Genomic DNA, 24452 nt, shown 5'->3' on the forward strand with positions numbered 1-24452 from the left:
GAGAGGTGGACCTTTGAGAAACACTCAAGGAACTAAGAGGTAGGAGGGTGTGGACGCTTTGGTATGTGAATGCTGTGGGTGGAACTGGTCGCTGCCCTGCAGAGTTCCCATGTACTGCTTGCACATGTGCACAACTGCAGCTGGAGGTGCTCAGCAGACGTGGCCATCCAGTCTTGGACTTCATAGTCTTCAGAACAAAGACATATATGAACTGCTGTTCTTTATAAAGAACTGGACTAGAGCATTTTGTTATAGCCACAGAAAATGGACTCCACTAGTACTCCATGAGGTATCATGTTACACATCTAATGTAGAAGCCAAACTGTCTTTTTTCTCCAGAAATTTCCATGGCCCTCTAGTCATGTCCCAACTACACCTCCCTGAGGAGTCCCTCTCATGCGAGGCAACTTTCCCAAGCAAGACCAATATCAGCCAAGTCACTGTGTGTCTTTCCTTCTTTAGGCACAGCCCTTTCAGAATGAATAGTATATATTTACAGAGAAAAAAAAATGACAGTATGCTCTCTGTGAATAGCTACATCATTTTTATTCTGCTTCCTGTTTCCATCATTTAGAGTATTTATAAAGTTTTCCATTTGATCCCTTTTTTGGGCAGACTGTTTATTTGGAAAAAGCAAAAGGGCACTGAATGAGTTAGAGCACCTGGGGATTGGAGCGGTCCACAGCCTCAGCAGCACCAGCATTCTATCTGAGGATATAATAGGTCACATCTAGATAAGACTCCAGAACAAGACTGTAAAGCTTCATCAAAAGTTCCTAGTGCACAGAACCTACATCAGACCTGCACAGAACGTATTTGGTGTATGTGTGTGTTTGTGTGTGTGTGTGTGTGTGTGTTTGTGTGTGTGTGTGTGTGTACATACACATGCACAAAGAGTAAAAGCAGTTGTCCAGAGAAACGCAATGGAGAACAGAGTTATCATAGCCAGATCAAATAGTTCTGCGGTTTCTGTCCCAGATGTATCCAGAAAGAGAAGGCTTTTTAAAATCTGCCTCCAAGTAGTCTCTCAAGAGACTTTCTTAGTAAAAACCAAACCCAAATAACAGGAGCAGAGAACTGACAACCATAGAATGGGGGTGTTTGTCCCAGATCCTTTCCCAACAGTCTGTTTCTCAGGGCATGGTGACTTTCTGTGCCTGGAACAATGATTCAGCACATTTCCCAGAATGATTTTTCAAGCTTGTTCCTTTGCTGGATGGGAGATGCAACCCGTCCATTTATAACAAGTTAATTTCAGGGCAGGGTGAAAGCCATGGATCCAGAGCTCCAAAGCAGCCCAGAACCAAAATAGAACACATTAATGCAGGTTGTGAGCTGTCCCACCCTGCTTGGAGTCTCCCATCCTCCCCTCTCCCCCACCCACTGCTGTAAAGCCTCCCCCACAGTCTTTGTTCCTTAGCGGAAAATGCCTGATTTCCTTGGAATTTCTCTGTGTTACATTGTGGACCACATCTTGGTTCCTTTCTCTTTTTCTGCTTATGTTTAATCTGTCTGACCTTTAAGAAGGAAAAAAAAATACCTCTAGACTTGACTTCAAAAGCAGTCACCACAGAAGAACAAATGCTGGGAGTACCCAAGCTAAGGCACCCAAGGCTGAGGTACTCTCTTGTTGAAATTGTTCTTCCCTCTAAAAACCCTTCTACAATCCTGGCTTGCATCACAGTCACTAGAGGAGGCTGGCTTTCCCAGACAGCTCAGGGAAGGGAGTGAACCCCTGTTGCAAGTACGTATTGTCTCACTGAGTTGAAGCCATGGATGTCACCGTGGACTGCACTCCAACCCCAAGAAGTGGAAGGACATTGATTGGCACTGTGGTTGGGTTGTATTTTGTCCTCCAGGAGCTGGTGTTCTAGAAGACTGAATTCCACTGTGGTGCTATTTAGAGGTTCTGAAAGTGGCTTCATGGTGGCACCCCCACTTTGGGAAAGGATCAAAGCTTTCAATGGAGTGTGTCAGGTCTTGTGGGACTGGATTATTTTATCGATTCTCATTTCCCGGAATGATTTTTTAAGCGCGTTCCTTTGCTAGAAGGGAAATGCAACTCATCCATTAATAACATGTTAATTTCAGGGCAGAGTGAAAGCCACAGTAAAAGTAAAAGTCAAGTTTGGCCCTCTTGAATCTCCTCTTTTCTGATATGCTTGTACATGCTTAGCCACTGTGTTGTAGCACATCCAGGGCACTCTTACCTCCTGCTTTTAGATTTCCTGAACACTGAGCCAGTGAGACCTCTTTTGCTAACTAATTGTTCAGTCTTGAGTGTTTTGTAATAACAAAACAGAATGGACCAAGACATCAAGCATTCTCAGGGGCAGCTCTCAAAAGGACTGGCAAATTCCGCACAAGACATCCCCAGGATGCAGAAGTAGCAAGGATAGCACTATGGGCAACTTCCACGGCCACTAATAAACAGCTGTTCATGTGAACTCCAGCAATCTAACAGAAAATATGTGGAAACTATGTTCTTCTTGAGAGTTTATTCAAATGGCCATATAAAAATCGCAGCAAGGTAGTTAGCCCTATTAAGTCACTGAACCATTTGTCATAGTAAAGGGATGGGAATTGGGAGTTAGCAATACTTCTCTACATTTCATTCAAGGGAGAAAGATGAGGAAAAACACATAATATATCTTATGAACAGTAATGTCCTGTTATTGTTAAAAACTGCTGGGACCTCATTAGAGCCTATGAAAACATCCTCGGAGTGCTGAACCGCATAAATCTTCAATAGCCAAAAATGAAAGTGGGCAAGAGAGGGGAGAAAAAGAAGGAGAGGAAAATAAAACACGCTAGAATCGCCATCTACCTGCTAGATTTCCGAACCGGGAGCTTGCAGGTTTGCCTGCCAAGTGACTTCCCAAGATGACTGTCAGTTTGGGAGCTTCAGACAGTCGATCAGATTAGTAAATGCACAAAACAGATCTGGTCTCTTCTTTATTCACACCTCAGCCTCTCAGGGATTCTGGTCCTTCCTTGTGATGCTCATTGCTTCTCACAAACTTCATCCTGGGACTAGAGTTAAGCCAATTAAAAAACGTACTTCTGTTTTATGTGTACTCATACATCTCTATGTGTACCATGTGCTGCCTGGTGCCTGCAGAAACCAGAAAAGGGGAATTGGATTCCCTGAAACTGGAATTTCCCAATATAAATACTGGGAACTTAACCAGGATCCCCTGAAAGACCAGCAAGCGCTCTTAACCCTGAGTCATCTCTCCAGTCCAAGCCAATTCTTTAAAATTGAGCTAATTACCTAAACAAGGTCCCTAAAGCCAGTTTCCGGCACACAGCCAAGAAGCCTCCTCCTGGCCAAATACGTTTACAAGACTGTAGTGAATGCACAGTTCATTTGTTCTCTTGTGGAATTGAAGAACGGTCACAGGTAATAAGTAATCACGTGTGTTTTAGAAGCAAACAAGAATTGCAGCCTCAGAGAGGAGCTGCAGGCAACCAGCAGAACCTTCGTGGAAATGACAGAAGCCAAAACTTGTCAATGAAAACAGGAATCTCTCAAGGAAAATCTATCCCAAGCCATGTTCCCAGCTGCTTTTTCTGAGCCAGAAATAGTAACAATCATGGAATTAAAACATTTGAATTTAATGTGTATCTAAACATTTATATTTTAAAATTAAATGCTGAGGGCCATGTCTGGGTTTGTAGTTACATGGTGGCAGGGGTCAGTGTCTATGTCCATAGCTCATATTACCACTAGAGAACATGGGATTTCCCTGGTGAGGGCAGCTTCTGGGGGACTACCTGGATGTCCAGGGGCTGTGCAGAACTGTCCCTAGCCCTCACTGGATGCAGCACTCAGGAGAGCAGGCCCTGGCTCCTGAATCTGATAGCAGGGGTGTGGGTGAGTCAGCCTCCAAGGGCGTTAGTGTGGGAGAGCTGCCCTTACCACTCACCTGCTGTGGGGAGGCATAGGTGCAGATGTGATGCAGACCCCACAACCTGTACCCCTCACCACCTCTGGCAGTCAGGAAAACCTGTCCACAAAGTCATCACACCAGAATTGACTCTGCCCCTTGGCTGCAGCACTTTCGAGAATGGTCCTGATGGAGACGACAACGGTGAGACAGCCCCAAGGGTATGAGAACTGCAGCACTTGGGAGAATGGGTCAGTGTCTTGAGTAGGAGCTGGCTCTGGAGGTGTGGATGCTGGTGAGCCAGCCTGACGGCATGAAAACATGAGAGCTAACCCTGGCTTCTTCTGACTGTGGCACTGGGCAGTCTAGCCAGAGCAATACTGGAGAGCCTGCCCTGGTGGGGTGGATAGGAGAGCCACTGGGCTGACCAGCATTGCTACCACCCAAGCCCAGATCCAAGGCTATGAATTGGCCCACCCCCCAAATCTATATCATCTGTGAACAGTTGGCATCATGAAAGGTGAGTCCTGCTGATCTAAAGTTGCAGGATCTACATGACACAAGGCAACAACAGGATAACTCTGAGGAATCTTGATGAAGATCCAATATTGACGGTGTCACAGAAGCCAGTGATCTTAAACCAGACCAATGAATCATTGTGATGAACATCTGCAAGTAAAAATGATGAGATGTTTTCTATGTTTTGTTTTTTTGTTGTTGTTATTGCTGGTGTGTGTGTGTGTGTATGTGTGTGTGTGTGTGTGTGTGTGTGTGTGTGTTATTTTGGGGGGATTACAAGGGCCAAAGGCAAATATGAGGGGACAGGGAGATGAGTGGGAGTGGAGTGCATGATGTAAAACTCAAAAAGAATCAATAAAAAGTTAAAAATAAAATGAATGTTCCAAACACTTAATAGACATAAAAGTTGCATCAGTATACTCACACATTAACTAAACCACTAAACGCTAATTCTTTGGCTCAAGTTTGTTACCCAATTATTCTTATTTGTATTCTAATTTCTTCCCACAGTACAAATTTTACTTATTTCAACAAGAAAGTCAGGCTGTATTAGATTAGATATAATTGTAGATCTGAGTTTTGAGACTAAAAATAAAATTCAGCAATTTTCAAGAAAATTGTTGCCAAGTCACTTCCTCAGATCTTTTGAGGCCTCTTGACTTAATCCATTAATATAGAAATTTCTCCCCTTCAATTGGTTTTGAAAACTGGAATGCATTTGGACCATTTATGATCATAATCATCTTTTTATCAATACCAAAATAATGATTAGTTGGCATTTTTAATTGACTATCCATCACAAGCTCTGCTATGGTTTGAATATGGAAAATCCTCCCAAATTTTGGTCCAAGTATTAAAGGCTTGGTTTCCAGTAAGGAGCCATTAGAAAGTTTTGAAGAATAAAGTGAACATATGTTGTTAACATAGGCACAGCAATGTCAAGGACCCAAATGCCTCTGACCCATGGAACAGCTTAGAGAGATGGGTAGCAAAGCCTTCCTCTGGTCCAAGTGTAAGTGTTGCCATTGTGTGGAGAAACCATCAGCCACAGCTTCCTCCTCTGGGATGACTGCCACCAGAGATTGATCTCTTACAGAGATTCCCCTAGGAAGATTGGCTAAACCTGCCTCCTTTATTCAGCTGGATGCCATAAATCTGCCTCCTCTGTTCAGATGTATAAAATTAACAAGGTTCTAGGTTGCTGTAGCAGTTGGTATCCTCCATCAAAGTAAGTACAGCCCTCTGGATCCCAGCTTTTCTATACCTATGTCTGTCTTTCTTCAGTGTCTGTCCACTCTTCATTCCCTTACCACCCTCTTCGAATTTCCGGGACCAAGCTTTGCAGGAAGCAGCTAAAGGTACTGTGTGTGGGCTTTCCATATGTAAGGTCTACGTCAGGTGGTTAGGTCACTGGGCTTTGCCTATGAAAGGAATTACAAATTCCTAGTCTCCCCCTCTTCCTAGTGAATGAATAGCTGAGTTTACTCTGTCTCTCACTGTTGCTATGATGTTCTGCCTAAGCAAAGGCCCAAAGCAAAGGGGTTACTCCGTCATGGAGTGGGAGCTCCAGAGAATGAGCCAAAACAAACCTCCCCACGTTATGAGTCAACTGCCTTGAGTAATTTTCATTATCGTGGATGAAAGGTTACTGAATGACACAAGCTCATTTCTCAGTTCCTATTTTATATATACCCTGGTCTAAAATGTCTAAATCTAAAGTTTTGGTTTATAGGGTCCTGAAAATTATATTTGTTTTTCAGTGACCACTAAAATCTATAATGTTGACATAAAGACAACAACAAAAAAACAGTAGCTATTTTTCATCTACCTTAGAGGAAATTGGCACAACTCAGTCAGCCCCTCATACCTTTAAAACGCAGATCACATGTTCGCTCTATTTTGCTCTTAGCAGGAAAATGTCATTTAATAAGTGTAACACAGAAGTGAGCCAACAGACATTCTTCAAAGAAACAGGAAAGAACTATATTAGTTGTCCTATTACTGTGACAATAACACCTCTGACAAAAGCAAGCTAGGAGGAAAGGTATTTCAGCTCACAGCCTAATGATACAGTCCATTATGGTGGAGAGACTATGATGGCAGGAACTTGAGGTGACTGGTCATGCCGCATTCATAATCAGGAGGCCAAGAGTAATGACTGTTTATGTTGAACTTACTTGGAAGAAATTAGAACACCTGAGAGTTGGGAGATGGCTCAGTTGGTAATGTGCCCGCCGCTCAAGATAAGGACTGCACCAGTGTAAAAGCTAGGTGCAATGGTATACACCTGTAGCATCAGGGCTGGAGAGACAGAAACGGGACAATCTCTGGAGCTTATTGGCTAGCTGTCCTAACTAAACCAGCAAGTTCCTGATTTATCGAGAGACCCTGTCTCAAAAAATAAGGTGGCAAGCTAGCCCAGGGAGTACAGGCACAGGCCACACAAGCCTGGCATCCTCCATCCATGCATTCCTGTAGCTCATGTAAATGGGCAAGGAGAGAACCCGAGTATGGAAAAGCATAAACAGCAATATCATCAAATAGAAAGATTTTAATTATATTACGAGCCAAGGTAAATCTTAAATCTTTTTGGACCACAGTTAGCCACGGGTAGCTGAAGCTGCAAAGAATAAAAGCGTAGATGAGGGGAGACTACTGGATAGTCTGTGTAAAACTATAATGTTAGAATTCAGCTGCTATGCAAGCCATGGTACCTGCAGCCCTTCCCCTCTACAGAGCCTGAAAGGCGAGTACTGAGACATTGCCTATGAATATCTAGCTAACAGACTTCCAGGTGCCAGGGTTTCTCAGGGGGAATGAATTTACATTAAAGAAAGCATACATCCTGCCCCTTTCCTTTTTTCTGCCTCCCGCAGAAATTCCTCCTAGGAATCAGAGAGCCATCCTATGAAACCACTCCCATCCTCAGAAATGGATAAGAAGAGACTCCCACTTCTGCCATTTAGTCCCCCAGTTTCCTGTCTTTGGAGTTCCCCATAATGCTATCTTTGATGCTGGGGCATGAACTCTTCTTATACCCTGTCATGCTATTTTTCGTCTCTCTGTGGCATTAATAACTCTTCTAACAGGCCTCATACCCCAGCAATTCATCTCAGTGTTTCTCTTAAATGCCCAACAGAGCTCTCAGTCTCTGGTCTTTGAGTATGCAATACTGATTGTCTTTCGTAATGTCTCTCTGTCTGTCTGTCCTACAGCTGTGTGCCTCTCACAACTTCCTCTAGTCACTTTGTGTTTCTGATGTTGTGACCAACAGAGATTGTCTTGTCTCTCTGTTGGGGTCTCCCACGCTGCAGGAGTCCTCTCATGTAAAGCCCACTTCTTTATGACTCTGGACATTTATCTCCATCTGTATGGAGGTCTTAAAAACCCTAAATGACCCAGCCCCCATTCAGAAAAGGAAAATAAATGAAGCCTGGATAAATATAAACCAAAAGTAAATAGCGTTTTAATGAATCAGTGTGCTGGCAATAAAGTGAGGGGTATATCTCACTTTGAAACTTGGAACCATCCCGAGTTTCCAGTTTCAAAGTAAGACACGGAGCCTGGGAACCAGGGAAAGAAACCAAGATCCAACCCTTCATCTGAAGCTATGCACTGAACTCCAGTGACCTTTCCTTTCCATCTGAGGGCTTCAGAGTGACATGAGAAACAGGAAATTAAGTCTTGAGCCCACCCAAGGTGAAGAGACTGACACATAGAGTGTGGTCTGAAAGGCCATGGCTTTATATGCCCAAACCAGGAAGCAAGCCCAGCAAAGAGAAAGTTAAAAGCATGCCTATCTTAACTACAATCCCCTCCCATACACTGATGCCTCAATATTTAGGACACAGATGATTTTAACTCAATCTGCCCTTAAATCCACCAGGCCCCTAGGCAACTGGTAAACCCTCCCCCACCCCACCCCCCAAAAATCCCATATAATCTCAAAAAGAACCTAACTTCAATACAAGTCTCGAAAGAAAAAAATACCAACAAAGTTTCAAGGAACATAAACACAGAAGGGAATGAGGTACTGTTAAATTGAATTAAGTTTGGCTTAAAGCCACTTCCACCTATATTTTAATTTTAGCCTAAAGGTTTCTCTGTGCATCCTGCACTGTAACCTAGCATGTAATGAATTTACATTAAAGAGTAAGAGGACTGTACCCTAACTGGAAGTAGAAGCAGTTGAGTCCCAGCCAATCAGAACAGCTGAACTCCTAGCCAATCACAATCTGAAAGCTACCATATACAACAAATGCTTACTGCAGCCAATCAGGCTGTTCCTCTCTCTCTCTCTCTCTCATCTTTTTCTCTGGCTATGCGTGTAATTAGAGTGAAGTGGAGCATTCTGAACTATTTTCAATCTCAACTGCTGTATCCACAGTGCACTTCCTTGAATAAATAAATTCTACTAAATTTAATTTACCTAAATTTTTAAATTTTATGTGTATGTAGTGTGTGTGTGTATGTGAGAGAGAGAGAGAGAGAGAGAGAGAGAGAGAGAGAGAGAGAGAGACTAGTATGCACATATGTGTAGAGGCCAGAGGTTGACATTGGGTGTCTTCCTCAATTCCTCTCCACTTTATGTTTTGGGTCAGGGTCTCTTGAATCCAGAGCTCACCACTCAGCTGGTTTGGCTATCTGTCTTCCTCTTGGAAAACCTGTCTCTACCTCCCAAGTGCTGGGATTACAGTGGCTCTTACATGGGTGCTGAGGATCTGGATCATGATTGATCTTCACACTTAAAACATTTTACCCACTAAGCTATCTCCACAACCCCAAGAAATTTTAATTTTAATAGTTTCATAAGAAATACCAGAGTATCCTAGCCCAAAACATACAGGAAATCCAGGACACAATGAGAAGATCAAACCTAAGGAAAATAGGTATAGAAGAGAGTGAAGACTCCCAACTTAAAGGGTGAGTAAATATCTTCAACAAAATCATAGAAGAAAACTTCCCTAACCTAAAGAAAGAGATGCCTATAAAGTAGAAGAAACTGACAGAAGAAATACCAGAGTAAACATATACCACACATTCATGTACACACACACACCATAGACTGGTCCACTGGAAGGAGTCAAAAGACCAAACCTTGGCATGTCAGATGTTTGCTAAGATCCACATCTCTGACAGGAAGAGAGAGGAAGCAAGACTAAGTAGGCAGAAGTGAGCTGCAATGAAACTTCAGGAAAGTCTACACAACCCAGCAGTGCAGAACGCTGGTGGGGAAACTGTCTATGGGATGCCCAAACCTGGCCAAAGTGACCTTGAGATTCTCACTCTGGCTGAAGCAGCAAGCTACCTTGAATACAGTCAGAGGATGTTTGCTGACCTTTCTCTCCAGTGCCAGACGTCAAACTTATCCTTAACGAGGTATATATGTGGTGTACCTCTGTGTCAGATAGGGAAATGATGAGACAAATGGCAAGATAGAGCAGCAAAGATTTTAAGTCTTAAATCTCAAGACAGGACATAAAGTAAAATTTAGCAAAGTCTTCTATTCTTATTTAGGGTTTTGGAAACAAACAATTACAATTTCATTTAAAAGTAGGAGAGCTGGGGTAAAAGGCAGAAACCTTTAAAGATGCTGAATTTGGTGGCACACACCTGTCATCTCAGCACTTAAAAGACTGTGGAACAGTTCCAAGTTCTCAGCCACATTGAGCTACCTAGAGAGCCCTACACCAGCCAGGCTTCCATAGGGAGACTCTTGCTCAAAAGCCAAACTGAAGCAAAGCCAATAAAATCAGGAAGGGAAGAAATTACACAGAAGCTGAACTGACCAACGATAATCAAAGCCAAGATGGAGGGAGGATTCTTCTTGGTATGCTGAGAGGAAATTACTGTCATCTTTATTCAGATCCTTTTCTTGGGAATGAGACGATGAACTTTGCAGACAGACCATCCTAGAGGAAGTTTTTACCCTGACATACTCTTACATGCAGAAATATGAAAGAATATAGAAACATATTATGAGCTAAAAGAAAAACATGTATTTTATAACACTAAAATAACAAACGGCTTCTTGAAGAGAGTGCAAAAACAAGGAAAAGGCTGGAAGAAGACACGGCCTGCACAGTTCACAAGGCTTATTATCCAAGGGCCACGCTACTGATAGGAATAAAACATCACCAAGGTATTTTATATTATTTGTAACTATTGTGAAGGGTGTTGCTTCCCTAATTTCTTTCTCAGCCTGTTAATCCTTTGAGTAAAGAAAGGCTACTGATTTGTTAGATTAATTTTATACCCAGCCACTTTGCTGAAGTTGTTATCAGATTTAGGAGGTCTCTGGTGGAATTTTTGGGGTCATGTAAGTATACTATCATATCATCTGCAAATAATGCTATTTTGACTTCTTCCTTTCCAATCTGTATCCTTTTGACATCCTTTTGTTGTCTAATTGTTCAGACTAGGACTTCAAATACTACATTGAATAGGTAGGAAGAGAGTGGGCAGGCTTGTCTAGCCCCTGGTTTTAGTGGGATTGCTTCAAGTTTCTCTTCAAGTTTGATGTTGGCTACTGGTGTGCTGTATATTGCTTTTACTATGTTTAGTTATGGGACTTGAATTTCTGATCTTTCCAAGACTTTTACCATGAAGGGGTGTTGAATTTTGTCAAATGTTTTCTCAGCATCTAATGAGATGATCATGTGTTTTTTTTTTTTTGAGTTTGTTTATATAGTGGATCTCATTGGTGCATTTTCATATAGAACCATCCCTGCATCCCTGGGATGAAGCCTACTTGATCATGATGGATGATCATTTTGATGATCATTTTGGATTCTGTTTGTCAGAATTTTATTGGGTATTTTTGCATCGATATTCATAACGGAAATTGGTCTGAAGTTCTCTTTCTTTGTCGGGTCTTTGCATGATTTAGGTATAAGCATAATTGTGGCTTCATAGAACGAATTGGGTAGTGTTCCTTCTGCTTCTATTTTGTGGAATAGTTTGAAGAGTATTAGTATTAGGTCTTCTTTGAAGGTCTGATAGAATTCTTCACTAAACACATCTGGTCTTGGACTTTTTTTGTTGGAAGACTTTTAATGACTGCTTCTATTTTTTTAGGGGTTATGAGACTGTTTTGGTGGTTTATCTGATCCTGATTTAACTTGGGTACCTGGTATCTGTCTAAAAAACTGTTCCTGTCTAACTAAGCAAGTGAAAGACCTGTATGACAAGAACTTCAAGTTTCTGAAGAAAGAAATCAAAGAAAATCTCAGAAGATGGAAAGATCTCCCATGCTCATGGATTGGCAGGATTAATATAGTAAAAATGGTCATCTTGCCAAAAAAAATCTACATATTCAATGCAATCCACATCAAAATTCCTACTCAATTCTTCATAGACTTAGAAAGAGCAATTTTCGAATTAATTTAGAATAACAAAGACCCAGGATAGTGAAACCATTCTCAACAATAAAATAACTTCTGGGGGGAATCACCATCCCTGACCTCAAACTGTATTTCAGAGCAATTATGATTTTAAAAAACTGTATGGTATTGGTACAGAGACAGGAAAGTAGGTCAATGGAATAGAATTAAAGACCCAGAAATGAACCCATACAACTCTGGTCACTTGATCTTTGACAAAGGAGCTAAAACAATGCAGTGGAAAAAAATGGTGCCAGTTCAACTAGCAGTCGAATGTAGAAGAATGCAAATTGATCCATTCTTATCACCTTAGACAAAGCTCAAGTCCAAGTGGATCAAGGACCTCCACATAAAACCAGATACACTTAAACTAATAAAAGAGAATGTAGGGAAGAGCTTCAAACACATGGGCACAGGGGGAAACTTCCTGATCAGAACTCTAAAGTTTATGCTCCAAGAATTGACAAATTGGACCTCATAAAATCTCAAAGCTTCTGTAAGGCAAAGGACACTGTCAATAGGATAAAATGACAACCAACAGATTGGGAAAAATCTTTACCAATCCTATATCCAATAAAGGGCTAATATCCAATATATACAAAGAACTCAAGAAGTTAGACTCCCAGAGAATCAAATAACCCTAATAAAAGGTGGGGTGCAGAGCTAAAGAAAGAATTCTCAACTGAGGAATATCAAATGGCTGCAAAGCATCTAAAGAAATGTTCAACAACCTTAGTCATCAGGGAAAGCAAATCAAAGCAACCCTGAGATACCACCTCACAGCAGTTAGAATGGCTAAGATCAAAAACTCAGGTGACAGCAGATGCTGGAGAGGATGTGGAGAACGAGAAACACTCCTCCATTGCTGGTGGGATTGCAAGCTGGTACAACCATTCTAGAAATCAGTCTGGTGCTTCCTCAGAAAATTGGACATAGTACTACCTGAGGACCTAGCTATACCACTCCTGGGCATATACCCAATGGATGCTCCAACAACAAGAACACATACTCCACTATGTTCATAGTAGCCTTATTTATAATAGCCAGAAGCTGGAAAGAATCCAAATGTCCTTCAGTGGAGTAATGGATACAGAAAATGCGATACATTTACACAATGGAGTACTACTCAGCTACTAAAAACAATGACTTCATGGAATTCTTAGGCAATGGATGGAACTAGAAAATATCCTGAGTGGGGTAACTTAATCACAAAAGAATACACATGGTATGCTCTCACTGATAAGTGGATATTAGCCCAAAAGTTCCAGAATACCCAAGATAAAATTTACAGACCACATGCAGCTCAAGAAGGAAGACCAACGTGTGAAGGAGGAACAAAATACTCACAGGAGTAAATAAGGAGACAAAATGTGGAGCAAAGACTGAAGGAAAGACCATTCAGAGATGACCCTTCCGAGGGATCCATCCCACATACAGTCACCAAATCCAGACACTATTGCAGATGCCAAGAAGTGCATACTCACAGGAGCCTGATATAGCTGTCACCTGAGAGGCTCTGCCAGAGTATCATAAATACAGAGGCCGATGCTTACAGCCAACCACTGGACTGAGAATTGGATCCTCAATGGAAAAGTTAGAGAAAGGACTGAAGTAGCTAAAAGGATTTGCCATCCCATAAGAACAACAATATCAACCAGACTCCCAGAGCTCCCAGGGACTAAACCACCATCCCAAGAGTACACAGGGATGGACCTATGGCTCCAGCTGCATGTGTAGAAGAGGCTGACCTTGTCAGGTATCAATGGGAGAAAAGGCCCTTAGTCCTTTTAAGGCTTGATGTTCCAATGTAGAGGAATGCTAGGGCAGGGAAGTGGGGGGAGTGGGTGGGTGGGGAAGCACCCTCATAGAAGCAGGGGGAAGGAGGGATGGGATGGGGGTTTCTGGAGGGGAAACGGGGAAAGGGGATAACATTTGAAATGTAAATAAAGAAAATATCCAATAAAATTAAAAAATAAAACATAAAAAGAATAAATTAACAAAATATAAAAGTAGGCAAATGGCTTGAGCAGGATAGAAGATGCAAATAAACACATTTCAACTTCTCAAACTGATGAGTAATACAGGACATGAAAACTAAAAATACAATGAGACACCACTCCGGTTTGTCAAGGTTGTTGGAGTTTGATGATACCAAACACTGGCTGTGAGGGAAAGCAGTTCGGACTTTACACACTGCCGTAGGGAGTGTAGCTAAGAATGGGACAGGATGCTGTAGATGAAAAAGGAAGAATCTTTTCAGGTTGGGAAGTTTGATACAATCTTTCTCAAAAATTTTAGCTGAAGTTGAAAACTGACATGGAGTTGGTCACACCAAGTAATTCCAGGAATAGAACAATTTTTTAAAAAAAGGTAAACGGTTTGTCATGTCAGAGGGATTGAATGTCAGCTACTGTGGTTGGAACAGGATTAAGCGACACATGTCCAGAACAGCACAGGATCATTTAGACTAAGAGGCAGGTCAGTCATGACTTTTTCAGATTGTTCTACAAATTTTTATAATGATCCCCAAACCATCGAGAAGCCATTAAAAGAGGTGACACCATCACATTTGCATTTTCTAAAGATCACTATGCTCCACAGTAGGAAAATGAATTGTACAAACACATGCACACGTGTTTGGTGTGTGTATGTATGTGTGCATGTGAATATGCATGTGTGTTCCTATGTGTGTGGTATATGTGTATATATGTCTGTGATATGTGTCTGCATGAATGTGAGTGTGTATGCATTGAAGAGTAAACATAGGAAAATTACTTTCAGCCTTTCTTTTCTTTTTTTCTTTTTTTTTTTTTTTGTAATAATACAAGGCATTAGTAATGGTGGCACAGTCTACAGGGGAGTGAACTTACCATAAATATTCAGAACATTAAGTTATCTGACCTTGGGAGTTTGTTCGTGACAGTGAGGTAAGAAAACCTAAATACTCCACTAGAATCTGGGGGTCAGCTTTTAAAGCCAGCTGTGTTGTTCCCATTCAGTAAGACCAGGAGCAGTGGAAGAAGCCGAACTTTAAACAGGAGGTGTTGATTCCGGGATGCTAATGGGTTTTTAGATGCTTGTTTTAAGGAGTATTTGATGAGTAAGTTTGAATTCAGTGGCAGCTCTGGCTTACGCTGATTCTCAGGGCCTGTTGTCTACTCTCTGTCAATCCTGCACCCAGGGTATCACCTGGGTCTACTGATACCATAGGAGATTAACACTGTGGAATTTGAACAATCATGGAGGTGCACTTTCCCCCCACTCTGGAGGGTGTTTTGCTACCTGTTGAGCACAGAGATACAGGCTTGATGTCGCTGGGCAGCAGTTGTGCTTCAGGAAGCAGCAACACATTTTTCACACAGAGCCGAGTCTTAGCACAGAGTTTGCTCGTGCCCGCCCCATAAAGCTGCCTCTTATTGACACATGAATGGCTACCAGACTCTTCGAAGGGAACAATGTTATTAGAAAAGAAGTCAAAAAGAAATGTTTGTGGAAGAAACTCAGTCCTCCTTCTGTTTGGGACCTTGGTGATGTGATGGGAATTTGTAAACGTGTTACAGGCTTATGTACCAAGTTTCGCTTACTGCACTTACATCTCTTGGAGCCCCGTGGCCTGGTGCCAGTCCTGCATGCTCACCAGTACCAGGTGGCAAGCCTTGTGCACACTGAGCCCCACCTGACCTTCCATCCAGGCATACGCAAGCAGACACAAGCAAAACACTCTCCCAGCAGCCTTTCATGCTCTTTCACAAGCGCATGGAAGCAGAGTTTAGCAAAATACAGTGGCCAAGGTGTTTGACAGCAGGAGTGAGACATATGGCTAGCTCGTCCTGAGGGAGGGCCCCCAGGGCTATGAAGCAGCAGCCCTCTGTGGTCTGGTAGCTGCAGCACCACCCACAGGTGTCTCTCTGGAGCCAGCAGTAAAAATAACGGACAAGAGTACTTTCCTTTGGCTTAGGTCTTTACATTCCCTCAAGCATTTTCTCTTTTGCTTTTTCCATTAGCGCCACAGAGTAATCACATGTCACCCTATGGCCCCTCTCTTACAAATATGGTAGCTAAGATCCAGAAAGTCTTGTGGGTGCTCCATTCCAGTCCCATTAAGTTAACATGGACCACCCAGCAACACTGCACTAGGACTGGGTAAAATTCACCCCAAGTATTTTCCATTCATCTTCTCTCCAACATCTTACTCCTTACTGTTGGCATCTCTGGTTTCCCAACCTCTCTAATTTCCCCTCCCCTCTGTTAGTTCCAGGAAATGGCTCATGTATTTGCACACACAATGTAATGTATCATTCTATATGTTAATTGTGTCTATTAGTAACAGTATACGTTTCAGCTGGTGAAACATCTGAACACACAGGCTGTTTTTCCATAGGTTACTAGGAGGTGTTCCAGCAATAGCCATCTAAGTATGGTCACGTGCACCCTTGAAAGCATTTTGAAGGCTGGGGTGATAGCTCAACAAATGAAGAAGTTGCTCCACAAGCATGAGAACTGGTGTTCAGATCTCTGATACCCACATAAAGGCTCAAGCTATCATAGTATCCTACTTGTAATCTCAGGATTTGGGATGGGGAGACAGGATCACAGAATACACTATCAAAACTAGCCAAGTTAGGAGCTCTGATTTCAAGTACAGACTTTTCCATAGTATATAAGGTAGAGAGTAATTAAAGAAAACAGCAGAGGTTATCTCCCGTACACAGATGCGTATAACTCTCTCATGTAACTGCACATACCCATGCTCCCACACATGCAAACACTAACAGACACCTGCATGTACACACACACACACACACACACACACACACACACACACACACACTGCAAAGAATTTTCTAAGTATTCTGTGGAGCACAACTTTAATCCCAGCACTCCAGAGGCAGAGAGAGGCAGGTAGATCTCTGAGTTCAAGGCCAGCCTGGTCTACAGAGCGAGTTTAAGGACAGCTAGGTCTTTATAGAAAGACCCTATCTTGAAAAAAAAAAGAATTAAGAGGAGTGTCTGGGTGAGTCTGGTTTAAAATATATACTTATTTTACTGTAAATATAGTTACATTATAAATATAAAACATACATAGTTTTATATTTCACACATAAATACTTCTATGTGAAAATGATGTTGCTTACGTACTCAAATGACTCTTCTTTCAAGAAAATTGTCAGCTTGGTAGGCTATTATATTTATCCTAATGATGTTTCTATCATGTCAAATATTTTTATTCTTATTATGGATGATAATTTATTCTTAACTTTTCTAATTTTATTATATGAACACATGCTTTATTTTAAAATCAAAATAAACAGGTTGGGAGAGTGGTGCCACTCCCCTTAATTCTTAGGTGGAGCCCTAGGAAGTAGCTATGGTGTTGTAAATGCATAGTGACTATGGTAGCTAATCTCTGTGATGTCCCCAACCATCCTTGTCTCCAGTGACTCACCCTCTTATATAGTTCCTGTCACAATGAGCATGGCTGCCCTGTGTGAATAACAAAATGTTTCAGAAATGCATGATTCCCAAAGTCATATAAGAAGAGCATAAGGTGTCTTCCTTGGCTTCTTTTGGACAGCTCACTGGAAGAGAAATCAGCACCATGCTGGAAAGACACAGAGCCCCAACAATAATATGATGTGGAGAAAAGCAAAGAGTGCCATCTTCAATGAAAACCCTACAGCTCTTGCTCAGCCCACAAATGATCACAGATTCAGCTGTCCACTTCTCCAGCTCATGAAAAGATCTGACTTCAGCTTCACAGCTTCATAGCTCTTCTTTCCTGATTCACAGAAGTCAAATTAATAAATATTAATGATTGGATCTAGAGATGGCTTAGTGGCTAAGGCTGGCTGTTCTTCCCGAGAACCCAGGTTCAGTTCCCAGCACCCACATGGCAGGTACAATTGTCTGACACTCTTTATGGACTTCCAAGGGTAGAGTTTGCCCATGGTACAGATATACATGCAGGCAAAGCACCCATCCACATATAATAATAATAAATACATCTTTAAAAACTAAGTGTTGAGGAAGCGCAAGGCCCGGGGTTCGGTCCCCAGCTCCGAAAAAAAGAACCAAAAAAAAAAAAAAAAAAACAAAAAAAAAAAACTAAGTGTTGCTCATTGATTTAAGCCACCAAGCTTTGAAATAATCAATGTAACAATGGATAACTAATGTATTAACTTTAAATCAAACAACCAAACTTCATCCCAGACCTTTGGAAACACATCTGATCTCTTAATTTTTAATTCTTTAAAATAGAAATAATAGTGTCTACTTCAACATGTCACTTCAGGAAATGTGATTGTACAACACAGAAAAGCCTGGAACACAGTCAGTGATTCTGGAGTAGCCAATTTATTCCTCTTTACACAGAACATTCTTACTTGTAGCATTGAACGTCCAAATCTAGGAACTATCCTTAGCCCATGCAGACGATGACAGATAGTCATCATCAAATTTGTTTAAAGTTGGCTGAAAGTGATAGGTATCAATGGCATATAGGAAAATAAGAAATCTGAGTCCCAGGTGGACCTAACCCACACACTTACCTGACATTCAGAGATGCAGGATAGGAAACGTCCAGTCTTCTGGGGAGCTCTTCTAGCTCTATCACAGGATCATGAAATGGGCACACCAGGCCTGTCTGTGGCCATTTTTCTTAAAAGATGGAATAGAATCTGATATAGAAGTTAGACTCATCCAGAACATTCTACCAGACTATCAAGGGTCTGGAGTTATGGGGAAGGCAATACAACTCCACAAATAAGAAACTGCCTACACAAGCCCTCATCTAATCTCAGAAGCCTTCATCAGTCAGGGTCCTAACAATCCCTAGTGGACTTCCAGAGAAACCTAAACACGTCTCAGTCTCCTCAAAGCCTACCACCATGAGGACTGGATTCTTTCAGGTCTGCCTAGAGTTCATGTCTCTACTCCCTTCCTCTCTAGCGCATATACAAATCCACACAGAAGCAACCTAAGGGAGGAGAGGTTTATTTTGGCTCACAGTTTGAGAAACCACTGTCAACTGTGGTGGCTAGGTAGGTTCATTTTTGGCAATTTATTTTGTGATGCAATTTGTTAATATTTTAATGGGTCAGGGCCAAGTTATAGCCTTCAAGACTCTCCCCTAGTAGCCTACATCTACCAGCTAGATCCTATGTCCATATGATTCTACCACCTCCCAAAATAGCATCACCAACTGGGGACCGCATAGTCAACTATCTGAGCCAGTGGGGATATTCCACATTCAAACCATAACAACCACACCACCAGCTCTTTCCCATCCTTGTCACAGCTAGGCTCCTTTGTAGAAAGTTCTGAAGACTTCAGGAAGCTGTTCCTGTGCCTAATGTTTACCCTGGCTTTATCTCTGACTGTACCACCAGCAGGTAGCAAGGTGCCTGTGCTCATAACTGCTCCATCTCAACCTTCTCTCCATAGTGCCTATGATTGTACCTACCACATAATATATACTCACTAAGTACCCATTGGTTAAATGAACAAACATGCAGATAAACGTCTATCCTATACTCTGACCTCTCCAAAGCTGGACATTTAGAAAGCAAAACAAAATGTGTGCATGGTACAGTATGGTTGGCTAATGAGTCAGTGATCAGGAAGACAGAGCTAGGACCGCCTAGGGACGAACAAGCTCTTGCTTGTTCAGGACACCCAGAGGTAGATCACGATCAATGCTCTGTAGTATTCAAGGTGTCTGGCCTTTGCAAAGTCCAGGGCCAGCAATAGCCCACAGAGAACATCCTGCTGTCTTTCTACATTGTTTAAAAAAACAAAGATAAAAGTACCAAGTCTTGAACTTACTTGCTTTCTTTTGGAAACAATATGACAGATCAGGACTGAACTGGAGATTGACAAACTCCAGGACCAACAGATTCTCCCCAGCAAAGTGTCTGTTCTCAACTACTGCGTGACCCACCTGCAGACACAGGGTAGTCAGGCAGGCTGGGTGACACACCAGAGAATGATTAGCAGGCAGATGCTGAAGCAGCTGGCCCTCTGGACAGTGATTGGAGGCATGAGTGAGTACGCGTGCTGTAGCAGGGGCCTGTGGCTGGATGCCAGGGGCTCCTACTTCACGTATCACGTGTCTGGTTGAAAACAAGGGGAGGAATGTCTTCCAGAAATCTCAGTCACCCAACATCTGGTTTAATGCTCTTTCCTGCAGCCCAAATAAAGTGACTTGCTACTTTTAAATCAGGTCAAAGTAAGTAGAAGGGAAAGATGTTGTAATAAGAAGACTTCATCCCATCTGGTAAACCAGAAAAAGGGCAAGGAAATGAGGAAGCCTTAGAAACAGGAGCCGGGCTTGAATGGGCAGCCCGCAGTCCATTCAGGGGGAGTAAATAGCGAAACAGCCTCTGAGACAGCTTGTCTGCTGAGGTGCTAAGCAGAGTGGGAAACAACCCCACGCTCTTAAGTTTGTTGCCCTGGGAATTTGCAGTTATTTGGAAGCAAAGCAAGAGACTGTCTGTGGTTCCCCAATACAGGCTCGTTACCAAAGCGCATAGTGTCTGACCAATTGGCAGCAGCTGTCCTTGGATAAGCAAAAGGCTCTAACTGTAGTTAAATGTCCTCATGCATTTATATGTATTCATTAATGTGATCTTTGTGACAGAGCTCTAAGGAGGCATTGCCGTGTCAACTTCATGCCTTTGGATTAAGTCCTAGCTGTGTCTGGAGTACGTTTCAAAGCCAAGGACCAAACCTGTGTCCCCACCTTCTGCTCTATAGATCCACGTTGCCTTCTGGTTCCACCAACACGTCGCCATCCTGTGCCACTTTTCACACAGGGCCGAGTGACTTTGGTTTCCAGTTCCAACTGTGATTCCACTGGGCTCACTGGATGCCAGTCACAGCAGGCTATGGATTGGATCATTCCCAGGAAGAGTAAACCTCCAGGCTAACTGTGCTTCAATTCGCCATCCTGCCTTCTGTGCTGCTGGGATTTAGTACATTTTCCACAAGATGGAGCATCAAGGTAGCTACATAAAACTCACACTCACTTATCCTTTTCTATTTTTTTTCAAATTTGAAAAACCCAATTCCCCATCTACTCACAGAGCCTTGTCTGGAATTAACCAGACAGTGATCTCCTTACATTATAGAGTGGGTGCGGAGTTAAGGAAGTGAATTGAATTTACAGTGGTAGCTTTTTCTTGCCAGGAAACTCATCCAACCGAGGTTGGAAAACCAATCCCCTCAATCTTGGGTATTAATTGGACCCTTGGCCAAAGCAATCATTCTATCAGCCAATTAAGGTCCTTGGAGCAAGACTGTACTGTCATCCAGAGCCAGCCCCAAGCCTTCGACTTTGCCCCTGTGTCTCCAATGACTTGAGTTTCCTCTCTCTAGTCCGTTGGCAAAAGTTAAAGAGTTGTTGAAGCTACCCAGGACCCAACTACTCAAGAATATTGATTAAAAGAAGCCATGGCTAGTTGGTTGAAAGTTGTGAAATGTTTGTGACTTTTCAACAAGGCTCCTAAAAGAGTTTGTGTTCTTCTGGAACAGGATAAAGAAAAGGGAGACAAAGCAGTTGGGATTTAAGAAGCCAGTTGATAGATTGAAATATCGTAGATGTGACAGCTTTTCAGATCCCCATGACCCGGCCAGTGATGGAACTCACATCTTCCTATATGCTAAGCAAGTGCTCTACCACTGAGTCACACTTTTCCTCCTTTCTTTCCAGTACAGAGAGTAGGCTTCAGGGCCTGCATTCTTGCTGGTGACTGGCATGCTCTAATGGCATATTTTCAGTAATGTTGATCGTTGCTTATTGAAAAGACACAAAGGAATGTTCTAGCATCCTCTAGTTACAGATTAAAACCCAGACTCCATCATGTTCTGGTTATAAAACCCTGAGCAAGGAAATTAAATTCTCCAAACTCCCATGCTATGAATGTTAGGTTGCCAAAAGGTTTAAATGAAAACGACTTGACACATTTAATATATATCTTATACTTGCAATAAAGTTAGTAGCTATTATTCTCTGACAGCCATTTTTCTAAATCCTCCAAAATTCAAGCTTCTCTCTATTAAAAGGAAGTCATGGAGTAGACGTTTCTGTGAGCTCCACCTTGGGATAATTGCTTTCTAACTGAGAGCAGTGCAGTTTTAAATTTGTATGAAGAAGATCAAAGAAAACTGCTGTGGGGGAGACTCTGGACGCTTCATAGTGTGAATCTCAAATTCCAGCTGCTCCCCACTGTTTCCCCTGAGAATTTGTATATGACTGCATGGTATATAAAATAAGTATATAAATCAAACATTTACCAACAATAACTCACTAAGAAAGTAAAATAATCTTGGTATACATGTGATTCTACCATCTATTAAAGATAAAAGCAATTGTTCGTGCGCAGGAGGTAGGTGGAGTTGTTTTCTTTTCATGTAAAAAAGTTAACTGTTGCTTTAATATTTGATGACGTAGGATTCAAAGAATCTTCAACGCAAGTTTTTATGACTGATCAAATTTGGATTTTATTATCATCTATGCTGAGAAAAATGTTGTTTCACTTAAACATATACTATTAAATAACTCTGAGTATGTTTAGGGACCATTTCAGAAATTGCCAGAATTCTGTCCTAACCCCAAGCCAAAATTAATTTAGAATGCCTTAAATGAAACTTAGGTTAGCAAATCCAACAATTTTTAAAATCGAATTTCCAACACAGCACAATCCAAAAAGATATAACAATTTCATACTTACATGTCTAGAAATGGTGTTAGAAAATATAAAAGGGTTTGTTTTCTGAAATTAAGCCACTGTGTTTCTATAAGAGCAGAAGACTTTGTATATATCATACGAACACTGTAATTCATGATATAGCATTGAAAATCTGAGCCAACGCATTCCAAGCTGTATTCTTTAGAGTTGTGTGGTGTGGCGGCAGTGTGTACAAAACAAAGTGTGTGTGCTGTCTGTCCTGTACCAAGGCTATACAGTGAAGTCATACAGGGCGACATGGGTGAGCACTGTCAGGAACACCTCAGATTAATTTCAAATCATGGCATGACCAGAGCCTTTTACTGTTGCCAAATTTCTTGCAACCCCCACATGTGGTTACAACCCTGTGTCGGGTCACAACCTGCAATGTAAAAAGTTTCAGTGTTAATAGTCACCTCCATGTATATGAATCAGGAGGTTGCTTTTGATGTATGACCAGAGAAGCAGAGGAATTACGCAGTCATGATAGTTTTGGCCAAAGAGAGCAGGCTCACTCCAATCATTGAGGGAGAAATGAAATCTTTTTATGGATTTAATTATCTGAGAAATGGCTTCAGGCTCCCAGAGCATCTGAAACATTGAAATGATTCCCCGATAGCACACAATCCATATGGCAGCCACACATGCAACATTCACCAGTAGACAATAAGGCTGAGCTGATGTGAAACCACGTCCCCTGAATGAGGATTATCAACACAAGGCTCACTGGAGCAAGGAGCCATGATCTGGTTAAAGGACAGCACCTCTGGGCCCTGCGTCAGTGTGGTCTGGCTATCTGGAATAATGTTGTGTGTGTGAAGCACACAGATATTTTGTTTAGACTTTTCTGACATTGCTCCTGATAGTTATCCAAAATTTCGGATGGTTGACTTTGCTCAAGAATAACTGAGTCGCTACCACCATGAAAATTCGTGAAATAACCTTGGAGTCCTTCACTTCTGAATCAAACATGAAGAATTCCATGAAGAAAACTTATCTCTGACCAATTGATCTATGTCATCCTTCTTGCATCCACCCTGATGGTCTAATCAATATTGAAAACATAATTTATTTACTATGACCTCAAAGTCACATGCCAAAAACTTCAGAAAGGAGAAAATTTTCTTGAAGGCAAAGAGTCATAACAATGCAGACTGAAAACTATAAACTCAGTTGATGGGGACTTCACAGATATGCCAAGCATGGCTCCGAGCTAGGACTTTAGCTCTCTCTGCCATGTGCAGCCTCTCATAACTATTTGCCAGTTCTGCAGCTAAATTGGGATCCTCTTAGTACTGATTCACCACTAAGGACACTTCCAGGAACTCTGAAGCCCTGTCACATCTACTGCAGCCCAGTCCTGGGAATAGTCCACATAGTATCAGCAGCCTCAATACATACAGGGCAGCATTTTATTCCAGAAGATTCATTCAGACTGTCTAAATTTTAGAACCCTAACTGTTAGGTTTAAAACCATCTGCATTTGCAGGTTGGTAATTCATTAATTCCTTCAGTAGTAGAAAAATAATAACATTAATAAAATAATAAAAGTGAGCTGTTACTCACCTATATCCACTGTGTCAGTCTGTGATGAGCATTTTACTTTACCTTCTGTTGTGATAAATAGCACAACCTAAAGCATCTCAGAGAGGAAAGGGTTCATTTGGTTTCCACTTCTATGTCACATAGTCCATCATTGAGGGAAGTTAAAGCAAGAGGTTGAGCAGAAGCAGAGGTAGGAACCATGCAGAATGGCTGCTTGCTGGCTTGATTTCCATGGCTTGCTCAATTTGCTTCTCTCATATAACCCAGGACTGTTTGCCTAGAGATGGCACTGCTCAGCATGGGCTGAGCCCTCCCATCAATCATTGATCAAGAAAAGACTCCCATAGACTTTCCCAGTCTGAGAGAGACATCTCTCAATTAAGATTTCC

The 24452-nt window shown here is 41.9% G+C and overlaps 1 long non-coding RNA gene across 2 annotated transcripts; it reads right to left on the reverse strand.

The window, feature by feature from the left end:
• Positions 1-526: 526 nt before the first annotated feature.
• On the reverse strand, positions 527-24324 carry LOC148000107 (uncharacterized). 2 transcript variants are annotated; one of them, XR_015641266.1, is made up of 3 exons: positions 24085-24305; positions 18340-18448; positions 527-4559 (listed from the first exon to the last, which is right to left on the reverse strand). It is a non-coding gene; the product is annotated as an uncharacterized LOC148000107 (long non-coding RNA). The 2 variants fall into 2 exon arrangements; XR_015641265.1 differs by lacking the exon at positions 527-4559 and adding an exon at positions 16645-17570 and having other exon boundaries at positions 24085-24324.
• Positions 24325-24452: the final 128 nt, after the last annotated feature.

This window comes from Rattus norvegicus, chromosome 17 (assembly GCF_021556685.1).
Source record: "Rattus norvegicus strain SHRSP/BbbUtx chromosome 17, alternate assembly SHRSP_T2T, whole genome shotgun sequence".
Lineage (NCBI taxonomy): Eukaryota > Metazoa > Chordata > Mammalia > Rodentia > Muridae > Rattus > Rattus norvegicus.